This window comes from Metopolophium dirhodum, chromosome 4 (genome assembly GCF_019925205.1).
Source record: "Metopolophium dirhodum isolate CAU chromosome 4, ASM1992520v1, whole genome shotgun sequence".
NCBI classification, from domain to species: Eukaryota; Metazoa; Arthropoda; class Insecta; order Hemiptera; family Aphididae; genus Metopolophium; species Metopolophium dirhodum.
In genome coordinates, this window is record NC_083563.1 from 5459732 (window position 1) to 5482796 (window position 23065).

The 23065-nt window shown below is 29.3% G+C and overlaps 1 protein-coding gene across 2 annotated transcripts in view; it reads left to right on the forward strand.

Moving 5' to 3' along the window:
* The window catches only part of LOC132942962 (protein trachealess), a 136477-nt gene that overhangs the window by 77815 nt on the left and 35597 nt on the right, over positions 1-23065 (forward strand). The window contains exon 1 of one of the 2 annotated variants that reach the window (XM_061011687.1): positions 15520-15538. The exons of the other annotated variant lie outside the window; for it this stretch is intronic. The gene's annotated coding sequence lies outside the window, so the exon portion shown is untranslated. Of the gene's footprint in view, positions 1-15519; positions 15539-23065 lie in introns of those variants that run through there. 2 annotated transcript variants of the gene reach the window in all.

Below are 23065 nucleotides of genomic sequence, written 5' to 3' on the forward strand. Positions count from 1 at the left end.
ACAAGAATAGGTATATATACATTATGAAATAAATTGATATAATAGGTAATATGGAGGGGGTCCTGCAAGTATACAGGAGTACAGGACTGGACGGCGTGACGGCGTGATAGAAGGGGTCACTTCATAAAACAATTAAAGTTTAAATACATTTTTCAACTATTATAAAAAAATAAATAAATAATAGGCTTATAAATTATGAGTTACAGTTAATTTTTTTTAAATATTTGAAGTTTTTAAATTATACACCTGAATAGATTTTTTTATAGAATAACTTTTATAATCATTAAATACTAAAATTGTATTATTATTTTAATAACTGAATGTTTACAGTTTATTAATTTGTAACGCTATTATAGTTATTATACTTCTATTATTAATAAAATTATACAATTAAACATCAAACTATTTATAAAATATAAGTTGTATTATATGATCAGTTGCAGTTCTATATCAATGTAACACCTAATAATAATTTAAGAAACAAGTATATAATATTACCTATATATATACCTACTTGATAGTTGTTTTAATATTTCAAGTCTTATTTTAAATTTAAAATAGTCAATTTGCTATTCAGTCAGTTAACTAACCTTTTTATATAGACATAAAATATACCCATATAATAAATTATTCAATAATTAAATTATATTTTGTTTTTATTTGTAAATTTAAGTTTTTAGATTCTGAATAGACAAAATATGGAAAAATCACGAAAATTACCAAACTATTTTGGGTTAAGAATTCATAAAAAATTTTCTTTTTAAATCTAGGATTTTAAATGTAATACAAGATTCCTTATAAGATTATCTACCTTCATCAACAAAAAAATGTCTATAAGAAAGTCAAATTAAATTTTTACGAGCGTTTGAAGTTCATATATTTTCACAATATTGGATATTCACTCGATTTCATAATTTCTCATGTAGCGGTTTTGTTATTGTTATTCAAAAACGAATAACTGTAGATACATGAAAATTTTATTGAATGTTTATATTTTCATTTGCTATACACCATCAAATTTTAAATATCAATAACATTTTATTTGTTGAGTAAAAAAGCGTGAAAATTTAATGCCAGGTTCCTGTTATATTTTTACATTAGCAGTTAAAAAAAATTAATAATACATAGGCACAATTTTTTTATAAGGATTTAAAGTTCGAATTTTGACAAAATGTATCAAATTTAAAATTTAATAATTATTTTGTAGTTAAAAATGTATAAAATGTTCAAATTTTATAGCTAAGGATTGAAAATTTAAAACAAGGTTCCACGTTATTTACGTGGTTATATATAAATTACTTTATTCACAATAATATCATCAAATATATTAGTAATACCATAGGCTGACTGACCGTTTTCACTCAGAATCGTTTTTCTTATGCAATTATATTATATCATTGAATTAAAAATTACCACCATCCATTAAAGTGACCCATTTGTAACCTACTGTACAGCAAAGCAACATCCACGTACCCACCTTTTTTATTATGAATATGTTATAATTTTTTTTATACATTAGTGTGAATAATAATAATTTTGATTACCTTCTATTACTAGTTAGTATTAAATAATAATAATGAATTTATATGGAATAATAATAAGTATTTTTTAAATTATTATCGGTATGACTGTATAGGTTAATAATAATTGTTTGAAAATTAATAATAACTAAAATTTAGTAACAGAATTTAAATACTTAAGTTTAATAAATCCCTTAAAATGTGAATATACCAAATTTATTTTCAATTCATTAAATGATTGCGAACAACTTAAGTCAATAAAATTATTTTATTTATTAGTTCAATATTATTTTAAATGTTGATATTATACAGTGAGAAACTATCATCGTAATAGTAGAAGAAATATAATCAACCATGTAAACTCAAAAAAGTTTTACGAATTACTTAGGCATAATAAACACAATCCATTCACATTTTTTTCCCGAAAATTAATTTTTTTGTCGCTTCATTCGCACTTGTTTTATATAATGGAATTATCAAAAAAGTCATAAAATGACAACGGTTCGGCTTAAGACTGCACATTTCTTTAGTCGTTCAAACGATTTTTTCTTCCCATTTCTAGAGCTTTTGTCTTTTTATCCATCGGATATGGTGCAAGCTCACGGACGCCAGTGTTATCGCTAATAAAAAAAAATAAAAGTCGCCAATAATTCATAGATCCATTTTCAACGAGTATTTTTTTTATCTTACTGACCAAGGGTGGCATTCCCCCTTTTTTATGTCTAAAGAAATTGAATTTAGCTCATAAATTCCTTCCAAAAATACACGCGTAGGTACCTATATCTACCCTCGGGTCTAACAATATTTACAACCTTTCTAGTTTCTACCTTACACTTATGATCAACGTGATTACATTGAGAAATCAAAAAAAAAAAATTAAAATAGATTGAATATTTTTTATTTTATGTTTGAAACGTTTAAAATTTGTTTGACTCATAAAATATTTAATTATATATATTTATTAGAACTATTATAGTTGGATATAAAAAAGAAAATGGATTTAGGTACCTATAGGTTTATCAAATCAAAATTTTAGTTATTACTATAATATATTTTATTTTGATTATCCAGCGTGTTACAAGTTGAATCACGTTTAAACGTTGTTTTGCTAATAATTTTGAAATGTTTGTGGCCTAACCACAACCATCACGCTAAACAAAAACTTATATTATAATAATAATATTATGTTTGTGAGTTATTTTGACGATAATAATTTACTTTTATACCAATAAAAATATTATTATAATCAGACCAATGTCTGACAGTACAAAAGTTATTTGTGTAAAAGATAACGTCAAGGATTTTTTTTATTTTTTTATGAAGTCGATACTTACCGAGAGAATGGTATGGGGCGAACGAGGATAGATGTTTCCGTCGCATAATTTTTCATTTATATCTTTGAATGACGTTTGATTTCCATATAGATGACGCGATTTTTGCGGGCAAGGTAAAAAGGCAGGAGGGAGTAGCCCTTTAAACGATGATTTATGAATGTTAACATATTGGAACACGACAGCAACAGGGACCCTCCGGTCAGGGATCTCTTTACCTACCCTCCAGTCTTACCGACCCTAAAACTACACAGTCATATAGTTTGTAATAATTCTGGTAAATATTTCACGACGAGAGTGCATCGTGTTAACTTGGTAGTTTAAGGACATTTTTTGACAGTGCAGATATAGTTAGAGCATTATTGTAAATAGCACAGATATATACTATTGTATATTATAATCCAGAATGAAGATTTTTGTTTGTGTAATATGTGATCACTGTATATATTATAATATAACTTTGATAATGATTTTGAAAACATGGTATTTGCAGATGTAGATCACAACTATTGCAATAACGTGTTTCATAAATACTTTATAATTAATTTTAAATTATAATAAATTATAATATTATTATCTCTAGAATTTTTTTTTTTTATATTACATTTCGTTTTACAATTATTAAAGTTATTTAATAATCTTAAATAATAAATATTGTATTTTAATTTTAATTTTTAACACACTTTATCATATAAACACATATTCAAATAAGTGAACATTTTGTGCGAATACACGCAACAGCATTGTATTTTTTAATATGTTGATAGGTACGGTACAAACTTAATCAACTAAATTTACATTAAGTTTTTATACTTTATTCGATTATAAATCAATAATAAACTACTTATATCAGATAAGACTCTTACATACCTACAACACTTATCGTATTAAACTAATAAAAATACATCATTTCGAACGTGACTCAGATATGCGAGCAAAACGAAATCCAATCCACCACTGAATGGATAACGTCGAATCCGCATAATTTTACAGTTTCATTATACAAGTTTTGCCATATATAAATGGTATGTGTGTGTTTGTACTTAAACAAACGTATATACATAATATTATATAATAATAACTGCAGCGTGTTTCCCTAAGACGTTCGAAACCGTTACTTGCTCCCTTTATAATATCTTGTATAATTTCCTGGCGCTTGTCTAGATTAGATTTAACCTCCACCCCAGTTTCACAGTTTTCCATTTAAGAAACCTCCATCATCCGTCCCACTTTAAACAGTCATTAAACTTAATGGGGACACTCTGTGGAACCACCGGTATGGAAACAAAACGCATATGTATATATAATTATAATACAAAGTAAAATGATATGCGTTATTTAAATTTTTGATTAACAAGATAACCCACAGAATATTCTCAGAATACACAGAGTTGGAATCATATCATGTCTTATCGTTATATTCGATACATCGTTTACAATAACCTAATTTTGATAATCGATTGTGAAGATTTGAAATCACGTGTCTGTGAAAATAATACGTGCATTTACAAATGTCTGTTTTTGAAAATAAAAACCTACTTTACTAAAATAAAAGCGTAATACCTAGGTACGAGAGTACCTGTTCATAAATGTTCAAATAATTTTCATTATAGTAATTTTTTCATTTGTATTGTCATTTTATTCAACGAAATTCTTTTCGATCTTCAAAATTGGGTTCATTTTAAACACTATTATACCTATATGATTGACCATAATATTAAATATCAAAATAAAAATATAGTATTTATAATTTGTATATAGGTATTATAATATACAGTATGTAGTATGTACCTATATAGATTTCAATAAAAAGCCAAACAATATCGTATTAAAAGTTTAAACTGACATAAAATAGTATTTGCATAAACAAATTGTAATAAAAGTTCATTTTACCTTTATAAGTTGACTATAGCAGCTAGTGAGGCAAATAGTGGAGGTGACTTGGAAGGGGTTAGCCCACCAAACAAAACAAACACACGAACACAATGGACATAAATACATAATATTAGCTGTATTATTGCTAGTACTATACTATTATACTAAGTATTGCTAAAACACTGTTCTATTTTAGATCCCTATATTATAAAACGTGAGAATTGCAATTAGCAAAAAAGGGCATAGGCCAGAAATTTATAGATTATTAGGGACCAACTTAATATTTCAATTGTCTAGAATCTAGATATTATTTTGAGAAATATCTAAGAATAAATTATAATGTTAATATTAATAAACCAGTTTTTATTTATCTGAAAATTATAATAATATGAAACAAACTTGTCTCGTCAATCGTCATTGTATTAGTTTATATTATTAAATTTATTCATCAATTTATTTTCAGCTAAATATTTTGCTAATAATTCAAATTTTTATTCGTTATTAATAATAATTACTATACAACAGCTATATATTTATCAAATGCTTAAAAATTATTATATCAAATTAGGAAGATTTATAACTATATTAGATTCAGGAATTTTAACCAACATATATCTTGTGATTTATGTAAGCACTAGCTACTAGTGCTGCTACTACTATTAAGTTCTTTGTATTTTTAAGTTATTCTTTAAAAAGTAAACATAAATAAATAAGGATAAAATGGATTGCACAATATTATAGTAGAAAAATTGTCGGGGGTGACGTGCATCTGCGACTGTGTTCATTCGTCGTATACTCCAGTTTTCCGAACGCTGTCTGTGCTATGAATACTAAGTTGCGGCTGAGAATACAAAAACGCGAAAATATGAATTTTCCCCTTTTTTTCGTATTTGCTGGCTTTACCCTACCATACACAGTATTCGTTATATTTCTGAAAAAAAAGTCTGAAATCGATTATTTACCACAACCACTATTTCATATTTTTCGGACGATAAAACTCTTTCGCATTGTTTTCCAAGACTTGAAACGTGCTTTCAAATTCACCACACACAGTACTACGGTCATATTATATGACCGTGTTGACGAAGTTCACTGACGTTACAGATATTATACGATAAGGAATAGGGGTGAAAGAAACGTAATTAGGACCAAATAAATTGTCATTCACCGTGCGTCTTGTCATGGATGAGGAGAGGGTATGTTTTTCTGACCCTTATTGGATTAGCAGTCCGTTTTTCTGGGAATTCTTGAAAAAAGTTTTTTCGAGAAGTCCATAAAAGTATACCCACTCCTACCATCTACAATTTAAATCTTACAGTTGACTTGTAAGTTTACAAACAAAACACAGCAATTACGATGAAGCTGTGTTTCAAATAGTCCCATTTGAACAATATAATATATTATATTATGTTCCATATTATGCATGCAAAATCCTTATATATTTTAAATACACCCTTCTTGACCCTTTCACAGGTCACGTTTCTCAAATTATATGATTATTTTCTAAAAGGGCATTATTATAATATGAAATACTGAAACAGAAAAAATGTTCATTCACAATAAACGTTACATAATGGTTACACACTTGCAGCCGGTAGACTTATGAAGAAATAGTTAGAGAAAAATATCTGTCTAATCATAAAAAATATTTTGATATTTGAAATGACAATTGTATGTATGGCCAACAATAATTAATAACTAATAACTTGTATAATGTATTTAACACATTTTTAATTATACCATAGACAAATTGACATGTTTTCAAACTCTAATTTATTTCAAATTTTCAAAAAAACTATAAATGTGTAATTATTCATTTAATATATTATATTAAATGAATGATTTTTGTTTGATGTAAAAAAAAAGATATAATAAAAAATAGGGTGATCCAAGTACATATTATCATCATTGTGGTATCCTAAACCAATTTGGCTACACTTATAAATATAGATGGAAAATGAATCCCGGGGTCGGCATGCTATAATCCGTAGATGGCTATAAATCTACGACCAATTTTTCCCATAACGGAATATATATTTATATAATATATATTAGGTATATATCATTTTCCAATCTCGTCGTGGATTCCACTTGGTAATATACAACACAGCGCCCTTGAATTTGGCCGCTTGTTGCTGGAAACAATATAATATATAATATATACATATATATATATTAATACAATATTTTTTTTCCACGGAGTTTTCCTTCGTATCGAATGTACCACACTACTGACTATAGCCGGGCGTGAAAAATGATCGGCTCGCCTCGTCGTATATTGGTCTCTGTATGATAAATGTAACCAGATCAACACGAAAAGGGTCCTACAATAATGCCCAAGACAATCCATTATTAGGGTGCGATTTACGCACCAACGAAGAGGTGGTGGAGGGAGGAGAAACAAGACGTTTTTTTTCGCCCTATGACTTTTTTTCTTCTTTCCTGCAGTTTGCCCGACACCAGTTTGGAAATATATTATAGACTATTGTCGGGCGCTGTAAGTAAAAAAAAAACGCTACCAACTTGTTTTACAATTGGTAATATAGGTAATAACAATGATAATACGAATACACGTTCAAACCGATGAATATTGTGTTCTAAGTACCTATACGCAAATAAAAATAATATTAAGCCGCGCTAGAAGAAGATATATTATTATTTGTTCTTCACTTACCGTTCATATACATACATGATACATACACAAATGTCGCCTGACCTCGTGTTCTAGAAGTTAAATCATTGTGTACTACTATAATAATTCAGTGAGGGGGAGAGTAGTACTTCGTCTTGTCATCCAAAGATCAGATAAACGCGCAGGTCGTCATCGTTGTCGTTGTCCCTCGGGTCTAATAAACTGTTTCTCCTAAGTGTTTTAATTTTTTTTTCCAGTCTTTGTGAATTATAATGAAAGCAAAATACTACAGAAATAATATCACCGTACTCACCGGTCTTAAATCATCTGGCATTTGTAAGAGACCTAAGAGTATAAAAAATTAGAATTTCATATTTTTCTTATATTTTCTCCTCCCCGCTGTTAATTTATTTTTATTATCACCTTAGGACGGCTGTTTTATTTATTACATCTCCCCCAACCCGCCCTTGATATACTTTCATTTCCTCCACTCGTTTCTTTAACTCTTTTGATAAAAAGCTCGAGATTTTTTCAGGGATATAACATGTATATATATATATATATATATATATATTTGTAATATATTTTTTTTAAGGGTAGAGAAAAATTATTAAAAATTCGTGGGGGAATATTTTAACGCCGACTCTGTCCAAAATTAATATTCCTATCGCACTCTTTCTCCCTTTTAAAAAAAAATATATATATTAATGTTGAAGCACAAAAACAACCCTCTCTCCATTTGAAGCATTTACTGAGCGATTTAAAAATACAGTGGCTCATAAAAATGAACAGTAAAAAAACGTACGTTTAACAATAGTAGTTCTAATACTGAAAATATAAGTTATCATCTATCATTCGTATTTAGTTATATACTTTTGAAGGCTATTCACTGTTACAATAATTAGATCTTATTCCATATCCATTCTAAAAATAGTTATAGAAGCAACATTTTAGTATCCTCGTGTTAGTTTGTGTATTACATTATTCGTGTTCAATGATATTATTCATATTTCTATAGAAATGTAGAAGTAGGAATTAATTTTATTTGTGAAGTATTTGAAGAAAAGCTAAACAATCTAAATTAACAAGATTACCTAAATATTATAAATTTCGTACTTTAATGAATTAAGTATTTAAAAACAGTAATATTGATTGTTTCACTTCAGTTAAAAATGTAAATATTCGTCTCGATAAAATATTTGTATATGTAGACATGTAATGCTAAATAATCAAAGCCGAACCATGCATGATTAATAAAAAAAAAAATAATAATATTTGTTTCGTCATGTCATCAGTCTTTATTGAAAATTATACGCTACAATAATGAATAACTTAAAACATATTGAATAGGTATGTTCAAATTAATGAATAAAAAATTCAACCCATAAATACATTAAAATATTAATTAGGTCTAATAATTATTATTTATTTACTGAAATATAATATGTTGATATCAGAAAGTCGTAAATAAATAATTTCGCCAAAAAGAAAAATTTGATGTATATTATAGTTTAAAATTAATTTATGTATTGCTAATTGCATAATATATAAAACTATTTATTCATACAAAATAAAACTATATTGCCATGTAGGCGCCTATTATATCTTAATGAATTTAACTTTGTAGAGATATTATACAAATAAACATTTTTTTATATTTGAAATGTTTTATGGGTCTTCGAAGTGTCAACATTAGTGTTAGATTCACGGGTGTTAATGGAATATTACGTTAGAGGTGATTTAAAAAAAAAATAATAAGTGCTTGAGAAGATGAGGGTCGAGTTAATCGGTACACAGATTGTAAAGATCGTTCTAAAGAGAGGAGCAAATGGCCCGTTGTTAAGTCGTCAAGTGCCGCAGTTTTTAGCGATTTACCAACCATAACTTTTTGCAAGCACTTCTACCCCTCCCATGTTTCTAAACAAATACCCTCCTCATTTTAAAAACAAAAAATATGTATTTATATTATATATATTTATATAACAAGCCTGAGGAAATGTTTGCCGAGAATTGTTGCCAGCTCTGAGTTCTCCCCCTTTAATAATAACAGTAATAACAATAACGAGATTCGTTTAAGATGGAAATCTGAATAGGGTGGCCTGACTTAATTTTGATACATATTTTTCATAAGTTTCTCATTGAAACTGCATGTTATTAGATGACCCCCTCCCTCATTTTCTTTGTTGTCAATTTGTACGATAACGCCTTACCAGTTATTCTTATGTGTACCTATGTAACGTTTTAGTCGGTTGAGTTGCCTATACCGATCTTCTTTATTTTACAGATGAAATTACAATAGTATTATTATAGTATTAATAAAATATTAATACTTCCATGATTCGACATTAACGATGTTCAGATTAAACTATTCAACACAGAGGAATACCAAACAAAAGTTTAAACTGAATTTATAATTATATTTTTCTAGAGAATTTTAATTGTACGTACTTCCATAATTGTAAAAAAAATTATGCTATTTATGTATATAATTTTGCCATTAAACATAATAAACTTAATAAAACACTAATCGTTATTGGTGACAAAATTTAGTCGGATGAACTTTTAGAGGTCATTTAGACCAAAGTGGTTGAGCGAAATGTTAAGTTATATTATCATAACATACAATTAGTTTCCTGAAGTCTGTTTATTTATTATTGTAATTTAATCTCGTATTATATATTTAATATTATTTTAAAATATGAAGAAACTATAAGTTTTATATTAATAGCTTTTAGTCATTTACAAAAATAAAAATTTACTATTCGAGTGACAAAACTGTTCCGATATACAATAGCTAATAATTTTTGTAAGTATCACAAATTATTTTATAGTACCTGAATATCTAGATACAACCATTTTTCTATAAATTAGAATTATTGATGCGGGTGTTAGACTGTTTAACATTTTCCTCTAAAAACGAGATACCGTTTTCCTTCACTGTCCATTTTCCTCCAATAAATAATAAATAAAATAATAAAATAGTTTATATTAATAATTTATGGATAGCAAAAAAAAACTTTTTTGTCAGGTATTAGGTTTAATACAAATAAAATAATATAATATATATATATATAGCTAGATAGCTGATGCCAGAATGTAATCATCAACTGATATAAGCGCAAAATGTGATCCTAGCCTTACTCTATATATTTATAATACGGAACCTAATACTACAACACTGGCTAAAATATTGGAGGAAAATAGACATAATTTTAGTCAAAAATAATGTGGAGGAAAATGGAAACCAACTTTCTTTTTGTGGAGAAAATTGGACAGTGGAGGAAAACGGTATCTCGTTTTTGGAGGAAAATGGAACCGCCCAGACTGTTAGGAGATGATTTAAATGTCACCGCCTTCGTAATTAAATATACCCACAATATTTTAGTGTGCCCAATAATAAAATATTAGTAAGGAATTCAAAATTAAACAATGTTTTGAAATGTTTCGTAATGTTTCGTATGTTTAATCATAAATATTCTATTTTATACTACATTATTATGTTTGTATTTTTTTTTATAAAATCTTAAACATAAAAAATAACATTCTATAATAATACATTTTTGTAGATAGGTATTATCAAAAAATAAACACCAGAAGTTTGATTTTGTAATTTATATATCGTGGCGGAACAGATTATAGATAGGTATCTACCTAAAAAGTGATATGCAGATAACGGCATTCTTACAAAAACGATAGATATTTAGTCTTTATCAGTCATCACGTAGCAAGCGGACAAAGGAAAAACAGATCGACCAAACGTTGCATTGTTCACGCTAAGGTCATTGAGATAACTATTGTATAGAAACTAAGTATATTTTTTGAACATATTCTCGTAAATGCTTACATTCAAACTTCTATTTAATTAATAGGTAATTATTATTGTAATATTTGTTAATTTTGAATATTTATATTAAATTCATAATTGACCTACCTAGCAAATAAAAAAAAAATAATAATATATTGTTAAAAATAATACTTTGCTGTACTTATTTATTTATTTTAAGCTACGATAGATAAATTTTAAAGTGTTGTATGTACGACAAATAATAAAACTCGCCTAGTTGTAATTTACTTATATAAGCACACATTATTATAAATCTTCGTTTTATTAGAATCCGGTTAGAATTTAAAACCAATTTGCATCAAGGAAGAGGTGCGTAGGGTCTTGTTATTTTGTTAATGTTGTACGTATAAGAAAAAAAGGGGACCGACTTTATGAGGTGAAACGTTTTATCCACCGTTCAGGAGTTTGTCGTGGTTTCAGGGCTAATGTTAAGGAACGGTAAAAAGTCTGGGGGGTTGGAAAGCACAATATCCAAAGACGTTTTATGAGCCACCAACACATCGAAGTCTATATAAATATGTGTATATATAGGTGCTTGTGTGTATATATATATACAGGGGCTGGATTTATCACGGTTGTAAAAATTTAATGCACCACAGAAATCCGAATCCCCCACCGATTCGAACGTGAATATTTTACATTAATATAACTGTATTTTTATAACACACTGCTACTGTGTATATATCGTGTGCATCTGTATAAATTTCAACCCCAAAGTGTTCGGTCATAGGATTTTTGTGAGGGAATATCAAAACACACACAAACATCTTTGTAGGTATAATATATTATACATCTGTTAACTCAAAACATAACATTTTGATTTTTTATCGTGTTGTTTAAAATTATAGTGTATAACATAGGTGTTAAAACGTAAAACCTAAGTAGATTATTATAGTGAATATTTCAAACAAAATATTATTTTTTAAATTATATATTCGTTGAGATTCATTGACTCGGGCTTTTTGTGTAGGTACCTACCACCTACTATAATAGCCAAGCGTCGTATTTACAGGCCTATTACGTTTAATATTATTCAACTCAAACTTTACATAGTGCTAGACGAGCAAAAATTTGTTTCATTGCGATGTGCTAAATAAACGGTGTCCACACTTGTGAAAACTGCAGGAATCTATATTTATCGAGACATAAGCGGACATAGACATGGCCACGGTCGGCTGCAGAGCAACTGTATAAGTGTGTAAAGTAGAATATATTATAGGTACCTATTTTTGTTTGAGCATTAAAAGCCGCAGTCTTCGATAAGAAATCCGTCTACAACCCCTTAATAATAATAATAATAATAAGAAAAAGGAGTTTAATAACAGCGTAAGAAAAACGTTTATTGTCATTATTATTATTTTTTTTTTCAAACTGGCGGTAAACACAATAACAGACGCGGGTGCCCGGCAGAAAAGTCACCGTATAATACAACAAACTCGGGGTGTCCCCGGGCAGCAGCAGCGGACGGGTGTCTATCAAATTCGGTTTGGTGGCCCATCAGCCCGTGGGCGTCCGGCCGGCGGTTCAATGTAAACAAAGCCGTAACGAATGCCGCTGTCACCGTGAGCGCGCGCGAAGGCACATAGTATAATAATGTGTATATACGTACGTGACGTACGGATAAAATTGGTTTTTTCAGCGCCCATCGACAACCACGGACGGTGTTATTGGTTTCCATTCTCCGCGGATGTATATAATAATATATGAACGCGACCGGCGTGTTCCGCAGCGACTACCGTCTCCGCAACAGCCACTGACACACACACACACACACACACACACACACACACACACACACACGCCACTGTAGCTGTGATGCACATAATGTGTCACGGGCCTGTGGTCAAATACCTTTTTTTCCTCTTCTTCTTCTTCTCCTAGTTTTTCCTCTCGTTCTATCTACACATATATAATAATAATAATGATAGTAATAATAATATAGGTATATGATTCATACAGGTACATATATAATATACGTATCGAATTTTTCGATGTCCATTATGCGCGTGTACAACCCATTGTTGTGTTATATTAAGACTAGTCTATAGTATATATATATATACGTATAGGTAAAGGTAGTACAACACAACAGTCCACGGGTTTATTATAGATATGGAAAAGCGTGCGCCTGTGATATTATTATATTTGTATACATATTATGTTATATATATATATATATAAATATAATTTTGGGCCGTCGCGCGCGCGTTACGTGTATAATATAGTCAATGTACGGGCATATATATATATATATATAAAATAATATAATAATATAATACTGTGTATAGTTACAATAAACGAAAAAATAGTGGCACAAGCACCATATTCTGGAAACGAATCACAATGGCCGTGAAAAATCGGACACGGGCCCGGGTCGAGATGTAGTCGGAACAACTCCGACTGTTGTGTAGATGTATATATATATTTTATATATAGGTAAGTATATATACCTATACACGCGTTTGGTTTTTCACGAGGGAGGATTGCACTGCACGCGCGTGATGTCCGTTTGGGTAGAATTATATAATTGTTTTATTTTTATTATTTAGAATTTGTGTATTATAACAATATTATTACTGTTGTTTTTTATTTCATTTTATTATCTTTTCCTCCTCGTCCCGGCAAGTACAAACCCTTTTTGTCGGTTCGTGTTGAGATTGTAGAAACGCGCGCGTATCTAAATGAATTAGTGGCGGCCCACGGGGACCGATATACGCGTAATTAAATGGCGATTAAATCCCAGCCCCGGGATCCCGGACGATCCTTGAACTTGCATCATAAGTTAAAATACGCCCTGGACAGATACGATCTTATCGATATGCAATATGGAACCATTTTGTGCCCTGCCAGGAAGTACTACGACACTAATTGGTCGCACGGGATTTATACTATACACGTAATGAAATATTACAGTAGTTGTTCTAATTTGTTTAGTTTCGTGGGACTATATATACACCACAGAGACGTATTCAGAGGTTTCTCACCCCATCTCTAATTTTTTTGCCCTCCACCTACCTCACTTTAATAATCTCAATTGTTGACAATTCATCTGTAGCTTCGGAGCTTAATCATAGGAGCCTAATCATATATGAATAACAAATTTAAGTATTTAACAAAGAAAAATAACATGATTACAGCCAAAAACATTGCTTTTCAGTTCGTCGTTACGTCATATGATCGATTTAGAAACAAGAGTAAAATGATATTTGTTACAAAAAATTGTATGATAATAATCGCCTCTCTCTAAAAATCACCTTTCCAGTAAATATGTTCTCAAGCCCCCCCCCCCCTTATAATATGCATTTATTCAAATTCTGAATTTTTAAATAGGTATTTGAGTCGTCTAGACTTTTTTTAAGGCATTTAAGGAAATTATGTTCACGCGACTATTTTATCAAAGTTTTATTTAGATTACACAAATATACTCGTACATGTTTATTGTATAGTAGTATTTATGTATTCACATTATATATTGTGCGTAAATGCAATAAATTCTAAATAATAGTACGACATTGAAAATTTTCAAGAAGAAAAATTCAATACGTATCGTTATAGAATAGTTACGTACCGACAGGAATAGTTACGAAGTCTGAGTCTGATACGTATCGCTTGTATGTAACTTCTTGAACGCTCTTGAACTCAAATTTCTTCCTTGAAAATCTTGAATCTATGATATAAGAAACTTGTGAATGATGTTAAGAAGTTATACATAGCCACATAGGTAGTTAACTTATTAGGTTTGTGTGTCTTACCTTGACGTACCACCCTCAGATCTTAATCATCTGGAAACAGGTGACACGTTTTGTCGGACCCAACGTGATGAGGCTAAGTAATAAAAAACGTAGACTAGACTCGTTTCACGCAGAATCGAACGGTAGGCAAGTGATAACCGCTTTTTGTAAATTGGAATTAAACGGACTGATCAACGGAAAATATCACGATTACCTACCAGCTCGCGAATAACATGAACCTAATATACAGCGATTACCTCGACCGCAGTATAAATTCGGTAACCGCAGTCCAGGTTGTTTAAACCGTATACGGTACCCATATATCTACTTGTAAGCCGGGACGCCGGACAATGACTAATCACGATAGATTTTCCAACGTTGGTTAATCTGTCTTATAGAACAACGCGGTCGTTGCCACTTATTGTCAGCCTTTTTCTTCGTGGTTCTTGATCAGTTTATTTTCACGTCGTCGTCCGCGAGTGCGTATTATTTAATGGCGACGAAATTCCAGTGGAACGCGTCTTGTGCGTATATTTGCGAGCCTCATCATTTCCGGTCCGACGATACGCGTCACTTGTTTTCCTAGCCGAAGGCGGCGCGTCAAGGTAAGACGCACATCATGTCACCTATATTCCTATATATTATTCAGTAGTTCTTTTTTTCATATTCGTACGCTACGCATGACCATTATTATTGGTGTTTTTTTTTTGTATTTACAAAGTAGAATATTTATGTTTGCCTAAATACGTTTGTAAAATCCGAGTAACCCTTGGTAAAATATTCGCGTCATGCACCGTCCACTGATTTATAGTAGGTAGGTATGTATTATATAATATCATATAAAATATAATTTGATCATAAATAGGGAGTGAGTAAGCTTAAAAATGGCCCTGTTATACCTATGTCTAATAAAAAAGAATATATATTTATATTGAAACCTTGATTAAGTACGTTAAAATAAAGTCATACCTATAGAAACCACTGTACTAACTTATTTCGTTCTTACCAGCAATACCCTATATCGTTACCGTAAAACCACAATAATTTGCGCAACGCCCATGTCCAATATATCAATATAGTAATTATATAACTTCAGTAGGTACTAGCACGAAATTGGCGTAGGTACAACCTACGTATATACTACATTTTGTCAGTACTCAGTGAAGTTAGTGCATTAGCTGGTATTGTTTCTATTAATCGTTTACACCTGCACGTGCAGCCATATTGTATAATATAATTATTGATGAAAATATATACAATGCAGTGTGTTCATATTTCATTACATTGTGTCTATAACCAATAGTAGTACTATTATGTTATAATTGTAATATAGGTAACATTATATAGTAATACGTAATGTAATATTATATTTGGTATTACCTATGCAAAACTACTCAAGAATGCGCGCTTCACCTGCTATATATTATTATTATATTTATTATATGGGTATATTATAATATTATATTATTTTCAGCCCGGCACCGTACCTTCTTATAGTACCTATAATCTATATTGTATTAAATATACTATATATAACTAGTATTTAGTCAACCAAACAAATTGCAATACACACATATACTAGCTGTTAAGGCATAGCAGACACACGTCTTCATAATTTTTTTGGTATTGGCATAATATGTACGTTTCTATATTATATAGTAGGTATGTAATAGGTTTATTTAATCGTCATACCATTTTGCAGCCAATTAAGTATTTCGTTCGTTGTTTCGTGGACGATGGTGGTAAACATATAACACCGTGAGTTGTGAGTATACAATATGTCGACTTTTCCTCACGGGCATCCATCATGTTCTAGGTTATGGTCAACAAATATATTGTACCTATTAGTTTTATAATATTACCCGACACAAAATTACTTTAAATACCTATCAGATATAATCCAATATATACCCATTAGAAACCTAACCTAATTCAATAAAGCAATTTATGATGTAAGAAATATGATGAAGGTATTTTATTGAGATATTCGATGGATATTAATACAAAAATAATACATTTAAAAATTACGACTATAGATAACATTGTATGCAATAATTTTAAATATTTAAGACTTTAAGCCTATAAACCTATATATAAATAGGTAACTATAAATAATATTTTTATATGAATCAATTTAAAAATATTTTTTGCTTTCACATTTATTTTAATCAATTTCTGTGACCTCTTTATTTTACAATGACCAATATTTATTTCGACACAACATATTTCTATTATTGCAGGTGAAGTAAACATAGAATTGATTCAATATTTAGTACATATATGTAGTATGAATATAGTATATCGAGTATAGGTACTTACGTATATAATATTATTATAATGTAGATAGTATATGATAGAAGTATGACACATTTTGCATTTTTATGAATTAAATATCGATTATAGTACCCATTTGGTTGTCACAAGAAAAAACTACACTAACAAAGTAAAAAAAAAGTATTTCCTAAATACCATATCAATGTTTTTTTTTCTATTAACTACATTAAATGCCACTTTGAATTTTGATGTATGTGTCAAATGCTATAAGTAGATGTAATTGTAACAACTTAACATGATTATGAACATAGAAAATTTATATTCACTTTCTCTTTTTTAGATTTTGTTACTGTCATTACTTTATTATAGTCTATTATAGGCATTATATTAAATGTATATAACAAAGAGTATGATCTGCATAAAAACGTAAATTACAATTATATGTTTTAATATTTACAATAGTAAATAATAAGTCTATAACTATCAATATATACTGTCAATTATCAAGTATCAATATTTCAAAATAATACCGAATTATATTTGTTTGGTTACCTATGATATTATATTTATTTTTGTACCACTGTTTGTTATAAAATTATATAATCAATCACTAAATTATTTTTCAATTATAACTATTTTTAACCACTTAGGAGATTAATTTTCTTACCTAGACTAAATAAGTCGTACATTTTATAAAACAAGTACCAGCTATTGGTTTTTAAACGTTTTATAATCAAATTTATAAAATGTAATTTTAGTTTTTATATCTACTGTTTCCTATCATATTGCATAATGTTATGTCATACAATAATTAATTTCAAGCATACTAAGATAGTTACAATAACTTTGTTCCTCCACCTGTTAGGGCCCGATGGGATTGTTCTTCATAAATCCAATTTAGGAGGGGGTAAGTTAGGAAGATAAGACCTACTGATATGGGATAGCGTGTGTATATTAGGTATTGCCACCCTTCGTTTTGGAATAATATGAGGCTAGAACTGCAGGGGTGATGTAACTGGATCAGAAAGGGAGAGAGGGCTAATGAAGCGTCTGCGGCCGCTTGATTGCACCGTATTTACTGGTCAGCAGTTGAGTTTTCTTTTCACCTAAACACCCGATACCAACATTTCAAACCTTAAAATAAAACGATATTATTCTAGAATCATGATAGAAAACACTTTGATTAATACAACAATTAAATATTAAGATTAAACATATTTTGTAAAAATTATCTGTACCTACCTATATACAAACTTAAATTTTCAACATTACGTTATTGTATATGGTATACCTAAATACATATTATTTTTGATTTTTTAAAATTTTTTTTCATTGGTCTTAAGCCCGGCAACGAGGCCATTAGCTGTATGATGGTACTGTAGGGTTTTTGGTATGGTGAGAATGGTTGGTCAGAGGAACACGTTTTTGATAAATATTATTATAAAAGCGTATTTTTTTTAACATACCTACTCATATTATATTATTTTATTTTTGTATAAATGTATAATTACATTATATTATATTATTAATTTTTTTAAATAAACTTTATTATTCAAACTTAGAATTTCCTTCGTAACATTTGTTTAGTGTTCTTTTGAATTATATTTAGATAATATTTATTGATTTGGAAATAAATAATATACCGAAGTTTTTCGTGAAACGTAAGTTCACCCCCGGGAAGAGTTTTTGGTCTCCATATAATCAGTGGTCACGTCTCAGGGTCCATGCAAAGAAAATCAAGATTTTGACCCCTTTTGACCCAACAGACACATATCAACCCTCCGGAGTCCTTTTATGCGGAAACAATGTCTGAATGAAATGCCAAAATAATGTTTTTTCTTCTTTTTTATCCATCCCCTATTCACGCCTCTGAGTAACAGTAATTTTTCTCCTCCAATGCATATGATACATGTGTCGATATATACGCATATACTGCTCATCTATATATAGATTATAAAATATGTATATATAATGATAATATAATATATATAAATACACATTATACATAAATAATAAACGAGTATACCTATATAATACAATACTTACTACACTAAACCAGATTAAACTCAAATGGAACAATAATATAACCACTATACGCATGGCGTCATATTATATAAGTCCCCAAGGTTTCTAATATACAGCAATTCTTTAAACTAAGAGTATGTACCTACTATAATATAGTATATGTTATATTTATATTGTTACTGCTTAGTACTTACTGTAGACTTGTGGATATCCTGTACTACTTAACAGTTAACACATACATAGAAGATCTTATAGTTAACATTAATTTTATATTTAATAATTCATGAATCCTGACACAGCGATCGCCGATCAATCGTTATTATCATAAGAGATACTGGCAAATATTAACAGATGTTTAAATATTCGATACCATAATAATTAAGAGCCACGTGTTGGCTCTAACCCCATATCACTAAAAAATTACCAATGGAAACATTTTTAAAAGAAAAACATTAAATACTCAACTAGTCATTTAAAACAAATTATAAAACACAATATTAATAAATATTAATACCAATTGATGTATTATTAAGTATAATATCATAACATTATAGAGTTACTATACTATAATATTTCTTTTAGATACTAAGTGGGATAATGAATTTATTTATTTTACTATAATGTATAGGTACTGTGTACGTTGTTTTATTTTTTGTTTGTATATATGCATGATGAATATCTATAGTAAAAAAATGCATTGAACTTCATATTTGAGTTTGGTTTTTGATAGAAAATAGGATCTAGTAAAAGTTAGTAAGTTAGTACTTTTAAGAAGTCAAAATCGGAAATCTCAGTATTTTTTAAAATAATCGGTAAAAACCAAAATGTGTCTACGTGTTATACTTCAGTAATCACTAATCAGTATAATAACTTATAATGATTTAACATATCTTTATATATGTCCCTTTTACAGAGAATAGATTTATTAGATTGTACAATAATTGAATAATGCATATAATATTACATAATATTGTTGATGGACATAATTATGCTCAGATTATGTTTTATTTGACATCTCCATATTTCATAAATACAATCTGTTCTGACAGATTTAGATACAGTTGATTCTATTAGAGATAGGTCTTCCGTAAAGAAATGTAGGTACCACTATCGCCGCTAATCTTATAGACAAATGCAGGTTATAGTAGTATTCTGACGTGGACATTTTGCAGAAATACTTCAGACAGAAAATATCACGGACCCAGGCTTAGGCAAATGTGGTTGGTCATAATGGCATCATTTGTCAGCCTTAAGGAGTATATATAGGCTTATTCTTTTTTCTCGTCGTCGTAAATATCGTCCCTTTACGTCGCCGCCTTTTTAAGTTACATTATGTATGCCCCCACTGCATTTAAAGGATTTCACGTCCTGCGTAGTAAATAAATTGGTGATATTCTTGCTATGAAAGTATATCATCCATTAATATTTTACTGTTATTATTTTTTTAGACTATTGCATTAACTTTCCAAGTTTTCAATAATTTTCTTACGGGTACTTTGTCAAATTTTGACCAGTTATAAGAATTCATTATATTCCATTTCCAGTCTATGTCAACAATATTTAATATAACATTGTCTCTAAGTTAATGCCTTTAACAAATAAAATAGGTACACTGCCTTTCAAAGTTTGGACCACGCATATGCTCGAAGCTCCAAAAGCAGTTATTCTCTGTTATTATTGTATTATTATTAAATATACATAGATAGCTACCAGTATAGTAGCGTATTTATAATCAAAATCAATGGTATTATATTGCATAAGAAATCGGCCTTTATTATACCCGTAGAGCTAACTCAGTTTCGTTGTCTTATAACATTTATATTTTTATAATTATAAATGTTTATACTAATTTATTTATATAATTATAGTCATATATTAATAGGTACCTACCTAATAATTAGTATAATAATTATTCATTACTATGGTTAATATTATGATTTGGTAACATATAGCATATATTAGCAGGATAATATATATTATCCTGCTAATATTATACAAATCTTGCTAGCTACCATAGTCCATAGGTAGACTAAAATCAATTTTGGCACATTATACGCATGTGGTATGTATAAATATCTATATAATATGATCATAACAATTTACTCATATAATATAAATAACGCATTTTTTTTTTAATGTCAAGCTCCTCATTATAAATTCCACGTGACGAACGATTGTTCATCGGTAGATCACGTCGATCAGGCCCCATAAATAATATAAATATTCCATTATATTTTAGTGTGCTGCAGGAACAGATAGGACTGTGACGGAATGTCGAGCCGGCCATTTGCCAAACACCGACGTCAGTGGCGGTGGCGGAGGTCCGCAAGCGAGTAACGTCCTGAATATTGATTTGGGTAGAGACCCCCTTTATACACGCGCCCCCCACTTTATAGGTACACATAAATGTATATACAGGGCACTCGCTATTTTACGAGAACGGTATCTCTGCCACGGTGTATAAATCTATAGGTATGTCTGAAAATATTATCTCTTGCACCCGTAGCACGTGGTTACACTTGGGTTTTTTTTTACTCGGTCTGACCCAGTTTGAAAGATTTGTCGATCGAATCATTTATTCATCACCGACATAATACGATATTATACAATGATGTGCACCTAAATTAAATTAGTTTGTTATATTCTATGCTATATCGTGTGTGCACTGTGCACGGAGTGGAAGTCAAATTTCGAAAATGCGCTCTCGTGACACGTTTAGCCTATTGAAAATTATTGGACGTGATTTGAAGGTATAAGTGACTATACTATATTCGCTAACTGACAGTTATTTTCACCCCCATGACTTAGTTTTAGTTCTTTTGTGTAATTGTGTATATATTATAGCCTATAGGTCTACAGATAATTATATTTTTAATTATTGTAATATACCTACCGGTACCTATCATACTCATATATTTATAATAAATTATATATTTAATTTTCGGCTTCAACATGATTTGACATTAATTTATAAACTATATTGAAATATTTTGCATGTGCTTTGTACATTCGTAATACTAAAATCATAGATAATAATAAAATTATTGTGACAGGTTGGTCTATCTTAAATGGGTCGTGTTGTATCTACCACAAAATTAACGTAGCGTAATAGATTTTTTTTCTACTGGTTAGTAGATGACCTTTACACGTTTCTTGGTGGTCTATGAAATGAATAAAATATAAATTAATGTTTATTCTATTTAAAAATGAATAGATGATTCACTGAACTGTGACAAATTACGGTGAAAACATATTATAAGAAATATTATAAGAATGTTTTACGTATAGGTAGGTACTATAGGTACCTTACGTGTTTGAAAAAAACGATTACATTTTTAATATTTAATACTATACCTATCTATCTAAAAATTATCCCTACTTTTTAAAGACGTTAATCATAATAATCATTTTTTTTAGTACCAACACCGTCACTTAATTATATATCTGAAAATGTAGGTTGTAACCTATATACAGGTACAATATGGTATATACCTAAATATATATTTATAAATATTTAAATAATAAATTGTAAATAAAGATTATTACTAGCTACTTATATATAAATATATAATTAATACTAATTAATCCTATTATATATGGGTACAAAACTTTCTGCATATGATTTGAATATATGCAGTGATTGTCAAATGGTACATATTATTGTTATTATGAATTATACAGCATATATAATAGCAGTATATAATTACTTTGCCTGTAATACGATTCGTATGTAATATATATTCAGTATAGGTACATTAACTGCATGTAGGTTATATATCCATAGGACCTTTTTCACATTTATAGCCGTACAAAATGTATTAATTATTATAGTA